We start from the raw sequence: 19,701 nt of genomic DNA on the forward strand, positions 1-19,701 counted from the left end.
CATAGGCACAGGCAAGATTTCATGAAAAAGATGCCAACAGCAATTGCAACAAAGTAAAAGACTTACGAAGAGTATATAACTAAACTAAAGAGCTTCTGCACAGCAAAAGAAACTGTCAACAGAGTCAACAAACAAGCTAGAGAATGGGAGAAATTTTTCTGCAATTTATCCATGTGACAAAGACCTAATATCCAGCATCTATAGGGAAATTAACAAATTTACAAGGAAAAAACACTAACAACACCATTAATAAATGGACAAAGGGCAGGAACAGGTATTTCTCAAAAGAAGACATACATGTGGCCAACAAACGTGAAAAAAAGCTCAGCATCACTGATCATTAGAGAAATTCCAATAAAAACCACAGTGAGATATCATCTCACACCAGTCAGAATGGCTATTATTCAAAAAATAAAAAATAAAATAAAAACAGATGCTGCAAGGTTGTGGAGAAAAAGGAACGCATTCACACTGTTGGTGAGGATATAAATTAGTTCAATCACTTTGGAAGACAGTGTAGTGATTCCTCAAAGACCTAGAGACAGAAAAACCATTCCACCCAACAATCCCATTTCTAGGCACACACTCAAATGAATACAAATTGTTCTATTATAAAGAAGTACGCATGTTTATGTTCACTGCAGCATTATTTATGATAGCAAAGATACGGAATCAACTTAAATGCCCGTCAATGATAGACTACATAAATGTGGTGTATATACACCATGAAATACTATGCAGCATCAAAAAGAACAGATGGCAAGGGAGGCCATTATCCTTAGCAAACTAACACAGAAACAGGAAAATCAAACAGTATATGTCCTCACTTATAAATGGGAGCTGAATGATGAGAACACATGTGCACATGTCAGGGAGTGACATACACTGGTAACTCTTGGAGGGTGTGATGTGGGATGGAGAAGAGGATCAGGAAAAACAGTTAATGAATGCTGTACTTAATACATGATTGATGGGATGATTTGTGCAGCAAACCACCATGGCACATGTTTGCCTATGTAACAAACACGCACATCCTGCATCCTGCACATGTGCCTCCATACTTAAAAGTTGGAAATTAAAAAAAAAACTTAATTATAAGTCCTAAGGGTTGAAACTTATATGCCAAGTTTGGCATATAATTTTGACCTGGACTATCAAGATGAAATCAGTCTGCTACTCCACGATGGAAATAAGGATGAGTGAGCACGGAATGCAGGAGAAGCATCTGGGCATTGTCAGTATACCACTGCTGCATATGCCAACAATGCCACCATACTGATTGTTTTCTCTCTTTTTCTGCATCAGATTTTCTTTAACTGATAATTGACTTGCATTCAATTTTTCAAGTGACAATATGGCTGGGATAATCCACCACTAAATAGATCACTGATTATCATATAGATTGATGCTTTGTGGTCTGGCATTACTCACTGATAAAAACAGTTGATAGTAAAGTTGTAAAAAACATGTCATATGCCAGTGAATACATATTGTCAATTTTTATTAGAAGGAAAAAAGATGAAAGTGTGCACATAACGTTAATAAAGGTACATGAAGGTTTCTACATGCAATCAGGAAATAAAGTAAAATCAGTGAGCTGGATCAAACATTCTAGCAAAAAGAGTATGCACAATGCGGAGTCCTTTAATCTTGTTTACCACATATGACTGTTAAATCTCCTCTTCATACAGCATAATCCCTAGGGCTACTTTTTGAACTAATAAACATAGAAGCAGTGGAGGAAAGGAATCATGAGAAGAAATTTCCAATATCTGTTCAACTTCTTGAAAGTGGAGGAGAGGATTTAGAATTGGACATTTTAAACTTGATGTCTTACAAGGTTAAATTCAAGAAAATAGCAAGCCACAAGAATAAATTCATGAACGTGTCTATAGGAAATCTGGAAAATGTCTTTTTGATTCTTCTTCCTCATGTTTATTAAAATCAAAACCTCTGATAAATTAACATTATTTGTGCCATTTCCAATGTGACACATCATTTTCTATATTTTGAAGCATTATAATAATTAGATTTATGCTTATGCTTTATCTTCTCAGAATGTTTCTAAGTTCAACTGTGTTTTGCTACATACTGTGGGTTTTTTCCCCGCTGGAGTGAACCAAAGTGTCTGGGCCATCTGTAGTCCTGCTGCACTGGGCCGTTGTGGTGCCCCTGACCTTAATCACAGGCATGGCAACACTAAGAGATGCCCAGATGCGTCTCCTACGTTCCATGCTCACTCTTCCTTACTTCCATTGTGGAGTAGTAGACTGATTTCATCTTGGTAGTCCAGGTCAATCACCCCAGGCAACCATATGACTGTCTTCTTAGCATGTGGACTTAAATGTAGGAGAAGCCCAAAGTGTCCTGGTGGCAATCTTAACCTCCACTTTAATGGAATCATGTTGTGTCTCTGGTGGCAGCATTCCTCCCTCTGGGACTAAGACCTCTAGGTCAGCAGAACATAATGTGAGAACGGGAAGCAGAAACTTTGCTAGTGGATCACTAGGTGTGATACTGAGTGGTGTGACTTCCACTTCCCCTCCTCGATTCCTGGACCCATGAACCCTGGCTATGGGAAAAACAGTACCATATTAGATGCTGATTTAGAGTGTACACAGCCTTCTGGAGAACTGAGACCCAAGACAAGACAAAGCATTGTCACCTAGTTGGCATTGTAATTGTGGCTTCAAAAGACCATTCCACTGCTCTATCAGTCAAGCTGCTTCAGGATGATGGCGAAAATGGTAAGACTAGGGAAGTCCATGATCATGAGCCCACTGCCACACTTCTTTAATCATAAAGTGGGTGCCTTGGTCAGAGGCAATGCTGTATGGAATACCACGACAGTGGATAAGGCGTTCTGTGAGTAGACTTGGTGGTAGTCTTGACAGAAACATTGCATGCAGGATAGACAAACCCATATCTGGAGTGTCTGTTCTAGTGAGGACAAACCTCTGCCCCTTCCATGATGAAAGAGGTCCAATGAAATCAATTTGCCACCAGGTAGCTGGCTGATCACCCTGAGGAATGGTGCCGTTATCGAGGGCTCTGTGTTGGTTTCTGCTACTGGGCTACTGGCATTGGTCACTCAGCAATGGCCGCAGCCAGGTCAGCCCTGGTGAGTGGAAGTCTCTGTCGCTGAGCCCATGCGTAACCTCCCTGCTACCATGACCACTTTGCTCATGACAGGGTTGGCTGGGGAAAGAGGCTGAGTGGTGTCCACAGAACACATCATCCTATCCACTTGATTATTAAAGTCCTCCTCTGCTGAGGTCACCAGCTGGTGAGCACTCACATGGGATACAAGTATCTTCACAGTTTTTGACCACTCAGAATCTGCCCACTGGAAGATTTCCCTTCAGCGCTGTCCTTCAGGGATGTCCTAGAAAGGGGCTGTGTTGCTGCAGCTGTCCACTTTCGGGTGGTGCCTACGTATATCATGCAGAACCACCTGTGAACCAGCCCTAGTCATCTCTTCCTCCGTCATGCGATCATAGGGATCTCCCCATGAGGCCTTTGATTCAGGCTGGGGGAGAGAAGGCAGGGTGGCAGGAATGGAGAACGTGGGTATTTGAGCCAGTTCCTCATGTAATATACCTGTGCCTTCAGGCCCTGCTTGAACCTGATCATGTATATACCACTTCCATTTATTTGATGATGGAATGCGGCAGCACGTGACCCGCTTTACGGCTAGATGGGTCAGTACAGGCAGTTCAGGCCACGTGGTGACTTGATGACCCTAGTCAAACAATCAGTTTCAGCCAAAGCCCAGTAACAGGCCGAGAGCTGTCTCTCAAAAGGAGAGTAGTTATCTGAGGAAGATGGCAGGGCCTTGTTCTAAAATCCTAGAGGCCTAAAGGGGCTGCCAAAGCTCCAGGCGGCACCGCTGTCCACCACTGACGCCCTGAGCACCTCTGGATCTTCTGGGTCATACGGGGTGAGTAGCAGAGCAGCTTGCACAGCAGCCTGGGCCTGTCACAGAGCCATCTTTCTCCTGCTCTGGACCCCACTCAACACTGGCAGCCTTACAGGTCACTCAATAAATGGACTGGAATAACACACCCAAGTGAGGAATGTGTTGCCTCAAAATTCAAAGAATCTCAGTAGGCACTGGATCTCTTTCTGGGTTGTAGGAGGAGCCAAATGCAGCAACTCATCCTTCACCTTAGAAGGAATATCTCGACAGGCCCCACATCACTAGAAATATTACCCCTAGTAATATGTACTACTCAGGTATAAGGTCCCTGAATTTTAGGCTAATTTATTTCCCATCCTCTGGCATGCAAATGTGTCACCAATAAGTCCAATGTGTTTTTGCTACTTCTCGTTCACTGGACCCAATCAGCATAATGTCATCAATGTGACGGACCAGTGTGAGATCTCGTGGAAGCAAAAAGCAATCAAGTTCTCTTCCAAAAATATCATGACACAGAGCTGGAGAGTTGATATACACTTGAGGTAGGTTGGCAGAGTATATTGCTGGCCCTGCCAGATGAAGGCATATTACTTCTGGTGGGCCTTATGGACAAGAGTGGAGAAGAAAGCATTCGCCAAGTCAATGGCGGCATACCAGGTACCAGGAGATGTGCTGATCTGCTCAAGCAATGAAATCACATCTGCTACAGCAGCTGCAACTGGAGAAACCCCTTGGTTAAGCTTGGATAATCCACCATCATTCTCAAAGATCCATCTGTCTTTTGCATGGGTCAAACACGAGAGTTGAATGGGGATATGGTGGGAATCGCCACCTCTGTGTCTTTCGAGTCACTGATGGTGGCACCATCAGTCCCTCGAGGGATGATGTATTGGTTTTCATGTACTATTTTTCTAGGTAGAGGCAGCTCTAATGGCTTCCCTTTGGCCTTTCCCACCATAATAGTGCTAGCTCTACCTGTCAGGGAGCCAATGTGGTGGTTCTGTAGCTGCTAGGTATGTCCCTGCCAATTACATATTCCGGCATTAAGGAAATATCCACAGGATAAGACTGGGAACCAACTGAACCTACTGTAAGTCAGACCTGAGCTAAAACTCTATTAATTACCTGACCTCCAAAGTCCCTACAATGACATTTTGGGTCCCCTGGAATCAGTGTCAGCTCAGGGTCATTGTCCAGTAGTCCCCGATTTTCTGATCATTTCTCTTCTGTCAATGCACGATTATCCTGGTAAAAGGCCAGATGTCTCCTTGGGGAGGGACGGTAGAAAGATTAACAGCATAAATCACCTGTAGTGTAGTGAAATCTTCCCTAACGGGACCTGACCTTCCCTTCATTCAAGTAGCTCTGGGTCTGTAAACTGGCTCAAGTGTGGAAATTGATTGAGAGACCATGATTATCTGTTTTCAAATTCAAATTAGTCTTTTTTCCATTCAATGTGGAAGTTTTTTGCTTATATAAATTAAGTAGGAATGCAGCAGATTTCCTAACAATTTCACTTCCAGGAATACCAGGATTGATTAGCCAATGCCAGAGTTCTACACTAGCCAGACTATTCTTAACGCTGCTTTGCCTCTGCTAACTATTTCAGTAGCTAAGTCCCCCTTGCCTTTGATGGTTGAGTTCTGTGACTTGGCCCCTGCCACCTAGAGATCCAATTATTCCCATTGTATTCAGGTTTTTTAGTTGAGTGACTACAGTTGCCACTGTTAGAACTGACTTACATGTCAGAGAATAACATGTATAGCCCTCTTCAAAGATGGAGGTGCTGTCCTCACAAATCTATTTTGCAAAGCATTGGGCAAGGGTATATTTTCTAGACCCTACTAGCTGGGATGGGTAGGTCTAAAATGACTAATCCTCTCCACCACTCCAATCTCTCTAAGCCTTTGGATCCCTTTCCCTACCTTAAACCAAGGGAGATCAGGCATTTCCAGCTCACTCACAGTGGTCCTTCTTTTAATCTATATTTCAGCTAAACAAGCAAATAAACTTTTGTAAACCTAACTCCTGAAGCTTCAACATTAAATGCAGAATCCCTACTTAGTGGCCCCAAATCAATGAATTCAGCCTGATCCAACTCTGTGTTCCTTGCACCATTATCCCACGCCCTTAATATCCATTTCCATGCCTGTTCTCCAGATTTCTGCTTATATAAATTAGAAAACCCAAGCAGTTATTTTTAAGTGCAGTGTACCTCCTCATGGGTCATGCTCTGGACCTCACCTATAGGGGCCCATTAGGACTTTTGTGTAGTTATAGGTATAGAAGCAATCAAGGGTGTTTGGGGTGCCTCCTGAGCAGAATCAGCATTATCTTACCTGGCAGCTACCTCTGGGGAGGCCATCACTATTGCCTCAGGCAGTGCAGGGTTTACCTCCTCAGATAGAGGTGGAGAGGCTGATGGCATCCTGGGCCAGGGAAGGGATGCTGCCACTACTGGGGATGGGGAAGCTGTTTCTTCTGGCAAAAAGGATTCTTCAGAGTTTACAACCTTAGTGTCCCCAGCTTCATCAGGGTCCTCCCGCACATCCCCATTCTAAGTTTGAGGGTCACACTCTTTTCCAATCAATGCCCTCACTTTAACAGTGGCCACCTGGTGAGGCTGTGGATGCACCTTTTGTTTCTGGTCAGCCACTTGTATGATAAGAACTCAAGTCTGTTTTTCCACAATTTCAGCTCCTTCTCTACAAGAGATAAGACTCTCACTCAGGGTAATCTTAGCAGATTTGAGGCACAGTATCTACTTCTGAAGCTGGGAGTTAGAATCCTTAAGAACATAATTTTCTTTCATCACTTTGTCCAGTGAACTTAGGAGCAACCAACTGGTTCCTTGGTTCTCTGGATATAGTCAAAGTTATTTTGTATAAACTCATAAAACTTCTTGCCACTCACGAGCAGTGAATCAAAAGTGGCAAATGAATGTATTTTGCAAAACTCACTAAACAGTTCATACGATGGACTATCAATGTGATCCATATTATTAGAAGTAGAATCCCTAGGTTTTTCAATCTAATCATATTAAGCAGCCAACTCCAGAAACCCCAAAACCAATGAAAGACATTCATTCTTAATATTATTTTCCTCTAGAACCAATCCTGGTACCAAAATCTGTATTAGTCAGAGTTCTCTAGAGGGACATATATACGTATGTAATAGATATCCTCTTAGTTATATTAGGTATAACCTATCAATGAAAGAGATACCCTATTAGTTATGTTAGGTATATCCTATTATATCTATATATCTGTTTTAATATATATAAAAAACACATGCATATATATAATATCTATATATCTATTATATGTATTACACATATGTGGATATAAATGTTATCCACATATGTGTAATGCATGTAATATATATATATCCTATTAAGTTAATAGGATATATATATCTATTATATGTATTTATGTGTATATATTAGCCACACATGTGTAATACATATAATATATATATCCTATAACTATTATCACATATGTAGATATTTATGTTATCCACATATGTGTAATACATATAATAGATGCATATGCATCCTATTATACAGAAAATATATATATCCTATATTACTAATAGAATATATTAGTTTTATATATAATATATATATCTCTTAGTTATATAGAATATACATATATATGTATATATATCCTATTAGTTCTGTCTCTCTAAAGAACCCTAACTAATAAACTCCCATATATTTATATGGAGAAAATTATGCACTCAGGGATACATATGGGAATTTATTAAATAGTATTATCTCACATAATCACAAGGTCTGAAATAGTTTGCAACATGAGGAGCAAGGAAGACAGTCCAAGTCCCATAGCTGAAGAAGCTGGGGTCCAATGTTCAAGGGCAGGAAGCTTCCACTATGGAAGAAATATGTAGGCTGGAGGCTAAATCAGTCTAGCCTTTTCACTTTTAGCAATTACCTAATAGATATATTTCAAGATGTGTATCTATGCTCACTGATTCTAGATATATTTCAGATGGAAAAGTATCTTTATATTAACCAAATGACATGTTCAAGAATGTTCATAACAGCACTATTTATAGCAGCCTAAAATGGTAAAAACACAAGGCATTAAGAGTAGAGGGAATAAATTGCTGTACACACCACTGTGCACTGTATGCTATCATTGTATTTCTGCATGCATATGACATTTCAATAAAATTTTTTTTCTTAAACATAAAATTTAACTTCTTTTTCAGTGATTATGAATGGCCTGAGAAATCAAAACCCAAATGCAAAGTGAAATTTAAGTAGCCACAGCCTAGTGCGATATTTCATGGGATGACATTTTGAAGCAGCAGCTCCTAAAGAACATGAGCGGAATCTGTACAGTCAGTAATTGCGCCATAATTACTTCCGCCTTTGCCAATGATTTTAGAAATAAATGAAATAGTCTATTTTGCTAACTAATTACAAAATGTCTAAATTATCCAAATGTTTGAACTTCATCTCCTCTTACTTTTCTGTTAATTTATATTTCTTATTAGTAAAAATCCATGATATTGTAACTGGACAGCCACTCATACATATTAGCTAATATTTCTCAAATGGGCAGAACATGGAGTGAGTGACTTGGGAAATAATATGGCTATTTTTTTAATAATGTAAGCTAAAATTAATTTTCTTTTGATTCTGAGCTTACAGAATATAAAAAAGTATTTGAAAGAAGCTGCATGTATCAGTGTATCAATTTAAATATTTTATCATTTAAAAATATGTAATTATACATTCTAGACCTTATTTCTTCAATGGATTATTTTTTAAACTTATAATTCCTTACAGTTAGTGGTCAATTCTTTAAAAATTTATACACTTTATGTTTATAAAATAATTTAAAATATTATTTTGTTTAAAATTTCACATTAACATTATGTTTAACAATAATGTAATTCAGCATAAGGAAAAAAGAGAAAATTGAACATATAAATACAGCTATTAATATAATTAATTAATCATGCTTTGTTCATTATGACAAGTTGTAATCTATCAATTCACATGAAGATTTTTTTTTAATATTTCCAAATTTGTGATATCAACTGCAATTTTGTCTTTTCTTGTATTACTAGATTTTGGTGGCTTGTAACTTGGGATTGTCCTACCAGTTCAAGACCAGTATTAATCAGTATTAACTTTCTTCTTCTTCTACCCTAAAACTTCACATAGGATCTCCTAAGGGTATGAGAAAAGTTTCTTTATCAGAATTTGAAATCATGCCTTCTTTGATCTCATGGAAAAGTCTAACAATAGTCTTTAATGTTATATCACTTTGATCTGGTACATTGCATGTGGAACTCTGTTGCAATAAAACATTGAGTATAATTTAGGGATTCTAATTTACAATTTATGTCACACTTGATTTAAATATGATTGTGAAAAATTGGTAAAATCCTAAAAATAAAGTTTATTTTCCTATAATTTAATGAACAGCTAATAACATTACAAAAGAGGATGTAACCAGAACTCCAGGTTATTATAAGTCCATGGCTATATCTGTTTTTGGTCCTTTTACAAAATCACATTCAACATATTGAACAGTGAATTCATCATTAGCTGTGCCTAAATAAAACAGAAAAATATTTTGAAGCACAGTGGTAAAGTGCATCAGGTTACTGAAGTCTGATGACTTTAGCCATTATTCCTTTTCTATGCGGAGACTTACTCAAAATGATTTGTCTATTTGATATGATAGTTCTTGCAGCTGTATTTTCCAGAGTTCTACTGAATAACACAAAAATTAAGATTAGGTGCGACAGGAACATTATTTATATAAAATATACATATCATGAGTAAAAGGGACTGAGAAAGAGAATATGCACATGTTTAACATAATTAAAAAATATTTCTCTAGTGGAAATAAGATAACATATCTAATCTTTGGTGCAGAGTGTGTTCAACCAGAAAATTAGGTCCTCATTCCACTATTGAGCAGATTCAATCTGTGCAGTATCCACCGCCTGCTTTGGACGATTTACGTTCCTCTGCTACTAAATTTATAGCTGAAATCTGAACCCATTGTGATGTTATTGGGCGGTGTTTGGGCAATAATGAAGTCATGGAAATGGAGCCCTTTTAAATGGGATTTATAACATATCTTATTAAAGTTACCCCCAGCTCTTTCTTTTGCCTTTTTTTTCTTTTTCGTATATGAGGATACAGTAAGTCGGCAGTCTGCAACCTGGAAGAAGGACCCCACCAAAAACTGACCAAACTGGCACTCCAACCATAGGCTTTTAGCCCCTAGAATGTGAGATATGAATTTCTGTGTTTAAAACCACCCAGTCTATGGTATTTTGTTATAGCATCCCGAACTGACTGAGACACCTGCTTTCTACCTCTACCACTATTACATTTCAGAAAAAAGCAAAAGGGTAAACCGCACTGGGAAGGCTGATGATACAGTTATATTCTAGCAGGTAGGTGTCATACTCAGACGGAAATAATAGGGACAGAAACCAGAAACAGAGTAATATCATAATGGAAGAACATAAAGATGATAGGTAATTCATGTAACATATTGATTGAGTATATAATTAAAAACTCAGATCTCAGTACTGAAACACTTGATAAAAATGCTACCTACAATCACTTAAAAGACACATTAGATACCTAATTAACTTTTAACTTTGGGGAAGAGGTCAGAAAAGAAAATTCTGACAGTATGTATCAGTTGATTTTTGATAAGTTTGTCAAGAAAAATAGGAGATCGCCGGGCGCGGTGGCTCACGCCTATAATCCCCGCACTTTGGGAGGCCGAGGTGGGTGGATCATGAGGTCAAGAGATCCAGACCATCCTGGTCAACAAGGTGAAACCCCGTCTCTACTAAAAATACAAAAATTAGCTGGGCATGGTGGTGCGCGCCTGTAGTCCCAGCTACTTGGGAGGCTGGGGCAGGAGAATTGCTTGAACCAAGAAGGTGGAGGTTGCAGTGAGCCGAGATCGTGCCATTGCACTCCAGTCTGGGTAACAAGAGTGAAACTCCGTCTCAAAAAAAAAAAAAAAAAAAAAAGAAAAGAAAAATAGGAGTTCAAGACAATAGTGACTAGTTTGGAACCACTGATGACAAAGAATGACCGAGTTCATGAACTCAGTGAATACCTGAGACTTACCTCAGAAGTGACCAGAATATCATGGAAAGTCATCACACATGCCAACAGGCTTGTAGAGATTAGGGAGCTGAAGATCATCGAGAAAAATGGACAAAAACTTCTTTATGGGAGTGGGCAGATATATGAGGCCTGACTCTGGGCACATAAGGTCAACAATAATTTGTCAATCACATATGCTCACATCATAGCGGAAGAGAACGTCATGTCATGTAGGTCACATGAGGTTCTCATTCAGAAACAGTGAAAAAGCAAGGCCTTTCAGAAAAGGCTTTGTAGCAACACTAGGTTGAAGTTACCCCTGGTTCCCACGGGAGGACATGATGGGCTTGTCTGAATAATTGTAAGCTGGCAGTTAACTGAAGCTTGCTCCACTGCAATAGTCCCTGTATCTGGAGTGTTCTTGGCCAGTGAATCTTATTCACTGGAGAAGAGTTGAAAAGATAAGATGCAAATAGGTCATTTGAAGACCTCCCAGCTTCTGTTGTCATGATAGCAGGTGAATCGTAGGCCTTAACTGGAGGGTTCACACCACCCTAATAAAGAACATTCTGTACTCAACAGGACTATAGTGCTTCTAAGGACCAAGGACTGGTATGTCTGGAATTTTGTTGTGCCAGTTTCTATGGCATATGGGATGTTGGTGGGCAGATGACTTTCTCAGTTCTAAACCTCCAGACAAAAAGAAGCCACATTGTACAATTGGCTTAATCTATAATATAGATAAATCTACAATGTAGATAGTGCATAAAAATACTTCCTTTTCCAACATGATGATTACAATGCATCACCCAAAAAACCTGGACTTTGATCTTGATGATATAACTATGTGAATAATTGAGTCACTTCTCCTGAAAGAGTTTGAGTGCATTTTATTACTAACTAGAGAGTGAATTAGGCTTTTAATGGTCTCTAGTAGCTACTAGTGATCTTCACAAGTACTCATTTCCTCTTCCTGGTAAAGGCAGCTCTGGCATATGACTTGTTTCAGTCAATGAAATATTACAAAAATGTCTTATGTGGCACAGTATTTTCTCTTTACTCTGGGAATAAGTATCTATGTATGATGAAGACTCAGTTGGCTGGAATCTTCGGGACCATGCTGGACGCCCACCTCTGCTTTACGGACAGCTGTCGTAAACGGGCATTACGGCAGGGGAGGCTGCATCGCTTTTCCTTTCTTTTTGTGGCCAAGTAGTAGATCTATAGCTCATTCAAGAAGTAAACTTTGTTGTTTAAAAGGGTAAAGTTTTAAGATTTAAAAAATATAAGCTTCTTTTTTTTTTTTTTTTTTTTTTAGAAATAATGTGTTCTATGAATTTATTTCATATAACTTTTCAGAACTACCTTTATGCCAAGGAATATAGCAGAAATTTACACTTTTGCACTAAATGTCAGTTGCTTTGGGGTGAGGTAAACACTGTCAAGTTACTTTCTTTTAAGTTCAAATGGAGGTTTGTTACACAGGTAAACTTGTGTCCTGGAGGTTTGCTATACAGATTATTTCATCATCCATGTGTTAAGCCGAGTACTCAGTCTTTATTCCAATCCTCTCCCTCTTCCCACCCTCCACTCTCCAAAAGGTCCCAGTGTGTGTTGGTCCTCTCTCTATATTCCTGTATTCTCGTCATTTAGCTCCCACTTATAAGAACACACACTATTTGGTTTTCTGTTCCTGTGTTACTTCACTAGGAATAATGGCCTCCAACTCCACACAGTTCCTTTATTAATATATAATTAACACAAACTGTATGTATTAGAAGTATACTATTTGATAAGTTTTGATATATATGTGTACATATCAAAACTTATCAAATATATATACATGTGTGTATATATATATATATATATATATATACACCATAGCGCACACACACACACACACACACACACTCATGGAACTATTACTACAATAAGGTAAAGAACATATTCTCCACCCTCAACAATTTTCTTGTCTTCCTTGTGAGTATGTCAGACACTGTGAATATTTACCTTCTGATTTCAAATCATATATGATAATTAGATACAAGACATTGCATTTTATTTTATTGGGTAGTGGATAATTTTTCTATTTCTATGGATATTCTTGAGCTTTATTCTAAAATGTCATTAAATCTTGTTTGTTTGCTTCCTTCCAATCTGGTTTTAATATTGTGCTAGGCAGAATTAGAAGAGCATTGTCAAGGGTTAATTTTTCCTTTTGATGGAGGCAGGACAGTCTGGGTGGTGTACTTGCTCCCTCATGAATTATTACAGCTCCCCCTCTGGTGTGCTGTAACAGGCAATGTCTTTGGCACTCTGTAAGCACCATAGATTATTTCCCCTAATTATCTCTGGTTCTTTCCCCGTCTTTAGGTAGCTTCCTTCCATGCCATGCACTAATCCACATTCAAATGAATACTTGAAGGTACACTTTAAAGGTATTTAGGGTTCTCTTGTGCAGTAATCTATTTTATCATCTTCCTGGAAATTTTGGTCACCTTATTCTGCCCAGAGGTCTATCTCTGCCTTCTTACACCTAAGGGATACTTTCTGGCTCCACTTGGATTCCTGCTCCCTGGCCCCTGAGTCAAAGGCTGAAAATGTCTCCAGGCAGTAAACTGGGGAAACAGGATTCATTTTGCTTCCCATTTCACAGCAGTCACTATCCTTCACTGCCCATGTCTCATGTCTTGAGAGCCATTGTTTCATGTATTTTGAGCAGAGTTTTATTTGTTTCATGCAGAACCGTAAATCTTGTACTGCATTTTGGCTAGAGCTGGATGTTATGATTGTTTTTAATGACAACATAATTAGCCTTTCTTGACTTCTACAGAGAATGTTATGTTAGTATCAGTATGCTCAAAAAATATATGGAAGACAAATTTTTAAATTTTATATATAAATACCAAAGAAGTTCTGACACTGTGTGTGGTGTGTAAGTGTGCAGGTGTGTGTGTGTGTGTGTGTGTGATATAACAAGAGAAGTGCAATATTAAACAAAATCAATTAGGATTCTATACAAGACAGAAAGACCACGTAGCTATTACACAATTATTGGCTGGGCTAGCGAAGTTAATGTTATGTAGGTACCACTACGTTTTGGGTTTAATTTCACAAAGTACAGCCAGCATGAAGAAACCAGGATGCTACTCTGTCATGCAGAGTTCAGGTTGCCGTTTTTTCTCTTGTAACAGTGCTTCGACAGCCATCATTTTCTTGAAGCATGAGGCTGGTAATTAGTAAGACACAGAGTCCAATTTCTGCCAACACCAATTTCTGTCAGGGCCACTTTAACTACCCATAATATTCCAGAAATACTTATCTGCCTCATTTTAAAATATAATACCAAATTTGAATTCAGAACTTTAGCTTTAAGGGTATCTAAGAAATGGAATATTTAGCTTTCCAACCATAGAAATACAAGGTTGTTACTGTCAATTCACATATTCATCACTGTACCACTCTACTCAAATTCTATTCATAGCTTTCTATGCATAATAAATGTCCACCTTTACTATGAGATGAAGCCAAAAAAGATAGCCCAGGCACCATCAGTTATATTATCTATCTCAAAGTTATAACCAATCTCTGTTTATTTGGTCAAAATTCCTCCTTGGTTTTCTGTAACCAATATCTATTAATAGCCAACTATAAGAAATTCACCCTATATAACGTATTAAGGAAAAGTAACAGCGATATCTATATTCATAATATGACAAAAAAGAAAATATTCAAAGGCACTGCATTACGGGAAAGTCATAGGGGAATATAGCTATAGCTATAAATATAGATGCATTTGAAAGAAAGGGAGAATATACTCAGTTACCAAAGTCATTTCAGTTCACAAGGCTTTTATTGATATTTGTATTATAATACTCTTATTCCACATTCTGTGTTGCCTTTTCCCTTAGATGGCATTGCAGCACCTGAAATTTTATTACCTATTACTCTGAGCTATCAGTGTGTCTCCTTTTTCTCTGACTATAAGTTCTAAAATAATTGAACAATTCACCTGAGAATCCCATGTACTCCAAACACACTCCTCTCTACCTACTTATGGTGGTTAATTTTGTCCCACTGCTTTGGCTAAGAGATGTCCAGGTAGCTCGCAAAACATATCTGAATGTGTCTGTGAGAGAGTTTCTAGAAGAGATTTACATTTGAAGTGGTAGGCTGAATAAAGAATATCTGCCTTGGCCGGGAGCAGTGGCTCAAGCCTGTAATCCCAGCACTCTGGGAGGCCGAGGCCGGTGGATCACGAGGTCAAGATCGAGACCATCCTGGTCAACATGGTGAAACCCCATCTCTGCTAAAAATACAAAAAAATTAGCTGGGCATGGTGGCGCGTGCCTGTAATCCCAGCTACTCAGGAGGCTGAGGCAGGAGAATTGCCTGAACCCAGGAGGCGGAGGTTGCGGTGAGCCGAGATTGCGCCATTGCACTCCAGCCTGGGTAACAAGAGCGAAACTACGTCTCAAAAAAAAAAGAATATCTGCCTTCACCAATGTGGGCAGGCATGATTTAATTCATTTATGATCTGAATATAACAAAGCTGAATAAAGGTAATTTTTCTCTCTCTGCTTGATTTGGGACATCTTTCTTCCTCTTCTCTCAGATGCCAACACTCTGGTTCTCAAGCATATGGACTCAGACCAGACTTAGATCATGGCTCCTCTGATTTTCGTTTGGACTCTGAAGTACACCTCTGGCTTTCATGGTTCTCCAGCTTGCAGATGGCGGATTGTGGGATTCTTGGCTTTTGCATCCATAGGAGGTGTGAGTCTATAATAAGCCTTCTCATATAAATACAGTTGTTCCTTGATATTAATGGGAATGAATTTCAGGACCTCCCACAGATACCAAAATCCACAGATGCTCAAGTCTTTAATATAAAATGGTGTATTCTTTGCAGACAACATATGCCCATCCTGATATGCACTTTAAATCATCTCTGGATTCCTTATACTACCTAGTACAATGCAAATTTTAGGTGAATAGTTGTTATACTGTATTGTTTAGGGAATAATGACAAAAACTGTATGTGCAGCACAGACATAATTTTAAAAATTTATGTTTTTAGTTGAATCCACTCAGGCAGAATCCACAGATAGGGACGGTCATGGAATTAGTTCTGTTTCTCTGGAGAACCCTAAAGCTGACTTCTTGATAATGAGAATTAAGCGTCCCACAAAGTACAGTCAAAATTTTCTTTCCTTTTTGGTTCAATGACTTAGGGATCTAAAATAAAATGATGACTTCATAGAACCGGGTTTAAGTTCTCTGAGTGAATTTAACCTCTGCACAAGGAGAACAAAAACTTGTAGAAATGGAAAACAAAAATTGGTTGGTGGATCATTATGAAATTCCACTTAATATTTTGAACACCAGAAAATATGTGTGGCCATGGGAAAAATAGAAGCAAATATTGCCTAGAGAAAACATCTTCTAACCCAGAATAATTGATCACTACAGTCCATACAAACTGATACCTGCATGAATGGCATAATATAGTACAATATACTCACTGCTTGTAGAGAGGTGTTACTAAGACTTCACAAAGTCACTCTAACTTTACATGAAACAGTTTTCTGGCTGAGAAAACTATGGTAAAACACATCCTTAGACATAAGCCACTCCATAATTAATGTTGTTATTATAAAGTAAATTGTTTATTCAAAAATAATGTTGTGTGATATCATAAAAGTGAATGAGGCATTCAATATATCCACAATTATAGTGCTTAGATGCCATGCCCATGCAGGGGAGGCAGGGAGTGGTGTGCTTTATCTGTGGATCTGTGCAACACTGAATCAGGAGACCCCCCCCATGAGCCCACGCCACCATAGGCAGCACATTAAAAAGCTTATTCACAATGATCAAGTTGGCTACATCCCTGGGATGCAAGTCTGCATTAATATAAACAAATCTATAAATGTAATTCATCACATAAGCAAAACCAAACACAAAACCCACGTGATTATCTCAATCAGTGCACAAAATGCCTTCGATAAGATTCAACATCACTTCATGTTAAACAAATCTCAAGAAATTAGGCATTGATGAAACATACCTCCAGATAATGAGCCACTTAGGACAAACCCACAGCCAATTTCATACTAAATGAACAAAAGCTGGAACCATTCCCGATGAAAACCGGCAGAAGAAAAGGATGCCCTCTCTCATAAGTCCTATTTAACATAGTATTGGAAGCTCTGGCCAGGGCAATCAGGCAACAGAAATAAATAAAGGGTATTCAAATAGGAATCGAGAAAGTCAAACTGTCTCTGTTTGCAGATGACATGATCCTATAACTAGAAAACCCCATTGTCTCAGAACAAAAGCTTCTTAAGCTGATGAGCAACTTTAACTGTCTCAGAATACATATTCGATGTGCAAACATTACAAGCATTTCTGCATAACAAAAATAGAGAAGCAGAGAGCCAAATCATGAATGGACTCCCATTCACAATTGCTACAAAGAGAATAAAATATTAAGAGTACAGCTATTCCTAAAAATACAACTAAGGGAAGTGAAGGTCCTCTTTAAGAAGAACTATAAACCATTACTCAAGAAAACTAGAGAGGACACAAACAAATGGGAAAATCCATGCTCATGGATAGGAAGAATCAAAATTGTGAAAATGGCCATATTGCCTAAGTAATTTATAGATTCATTGTTAATCCCATCAAGTTATCATCGACATTCTTCACAGAATTAGAACAAAACTATGTTAACATTCATATGGAAGCGAAAAAGAGCCTATATTACCAAGACAATCCTAAGCAAAAAGAACAAAGCTGGAGGCATCACACTACCTGACTTCAGACTATAATATGAGGCTATAGTAACCAAAGCAACATGGGCTGGTACAAAAGCAGACACATAGACCAATAGAACAGAATAAAGATATCAGAACTAAGGCAACACATTGACAACCATGTTATTTTCAACAAGCCTAACAAAATAAGCAATGGGGAAATAATTTTCTATTTAATAGATGGTGCTGGGAGAACTGGCTAGCCATATGCAGAAAACTGAAATTGGATCCCTTCCTTACACCTTATATAAAAATTAATGCACTCTGGAGTAAATATTTCAATGTAAACCCAAAACTGTAAAACCCACTGAAGAAAAACTAGGCAATACCTTTAAGTACATAGGCACAGGCAAAGATTTCATGAGAAAACCATCAAAAGAAATTGCAACAAAAGCAAAAATGGGCAAATGCGATATAATTAAACTGAATGGTTTCTGCACAACAACAACAAGAACTGTCATTAAAGTGAACAGATAATCTACAAAATGGGAGAAACTTTTTCCAATATATCCATCTGATGAACTCTAATATCCAGAATCTACAAGGAATTTTTTAAAAATTACAAGAAAAAACAACCCCATCAAAAAGTGGGCAAAGGGTATGGGTAGACACTTCTTAAAAGGCGGGTGTTGAACGATGAGAACACATGGACATAGGGAGGGGAGCATCACACACTGAGGTCTGTGAGGGGGAATAGGGGAGGGACAGTGGTGGGGTAGGGAGCTGGGGAGGGATAACGGGGAGAAATGCCAGATATAGGTTGATAGGGGGATGGAGGCAGCAAACCATCATGGCATGTGTGTACCTATGCAACAATTCTCCAAGTTCTGCACATGTACCACAGAACTTAAAGTATAAAAAAAAAATAAAAATAAAGAAAACAAATATGGTCTCATGTAATGCTTATTCTGAAATGTGTATATGTACACCATTCTTCCCAAAACCCTTTTTGAGGAAGCTACTAACACTTTTTTTTTTAATTGTCTTTATCTTATTGCCATGTGGTTATCCATTGTTCATAAATCATTGCAGATTTGTAACTCAGGTACTTCTTCCTTTAAGAAAAAGGTACCTGCAGGTATACTGCACAAAGTCCTGTCCACATGAGGGATTCATTTTCTCTACTAGCTTGCAGTTCCATTTTAGGTTGTGTGAATAAAATAGTTTAGCCTTCTACTTCTAGATGAAGCCAATAAATGAGCAAAAACAAACTATAAATAGGTTTTAGAGCTGGGCGTGGTGGCTCACGCCTGTAATCCCAGCACTTTGGGAAGCCAAGGCGGGTGGATCACGAAGTCAAGAGGTCGAGACCATCCTGGTCAACATGGTGAAACCCCGTCTCTACTAAAAATACAAAAAAATTAGCTGAACATGGTGGCGCGTGCCTGTAATCCCAGCTACTCAGGAGGCTGAGGCAGGAGAATTGCCTGAACCCAGGAGGCGGAGGTTGCGGTGAGCCGAGATCGCGCCATTGCACTCCAGCCCGGGTAACAAGAGCGAAACTCCGTCTCAAAAAAAAAAAAAAAATAGGTTTTAGATTTGATTTCTAGAGGTATCTGCTTAATATAATCTTTCCACGAGCCTGTAGACATGTAAAAAATATTAGTAGCTTTCAGACATATAGCGAATCCTTTCTCATTTATACCATTTCCATTTGTTTAAGGTGTCCTGCTTCAAAACCCTGGGAAGCTAAGACTACTTTTCATAAGAATAATGGTTCTTAGTCTAGTATGTTCCATAAACTAAACATCAGCTAGATACTTCTTGGATTGGAGATTTCCATAGACTCCAACCAGTGTCCTGATTCAACAAGGAAACATGAAGCCTCGTTTGGATGCACTGGAACA

The 19,701-nt window shown here is 38.6% G+C and overlaps 1 protein-coding gene across 1 annotated transcript in view; it reads right to left on the reverse strand.

Annotated features, from left to right (window-relative positions):
• LOC118149120 (uncharacterized) overlaps positions 1-19,701 on the reverse strand; it is a 353,134-nt gene that overhangs the window by 128,560 nt on the left and 204,873 nt on the right. The gene's annotated exons all lie outside the window — the stretch shown is intronic.

The sequence above is a fragment of the Callithrix jacchus genome, chromosome 18 (genome assembly GCF_049354715.1).
Source record: "Callithrix jacchus isolate 240 chromosome 18, calJac240_pri, whole genome shotgun sequence".
Classification (NCBI taxonomy): Eukaryota; Metazoa; Chordata; class Mammalia; order Primates; family Cebidae; genus Callithrix; species Callithrix jacchus.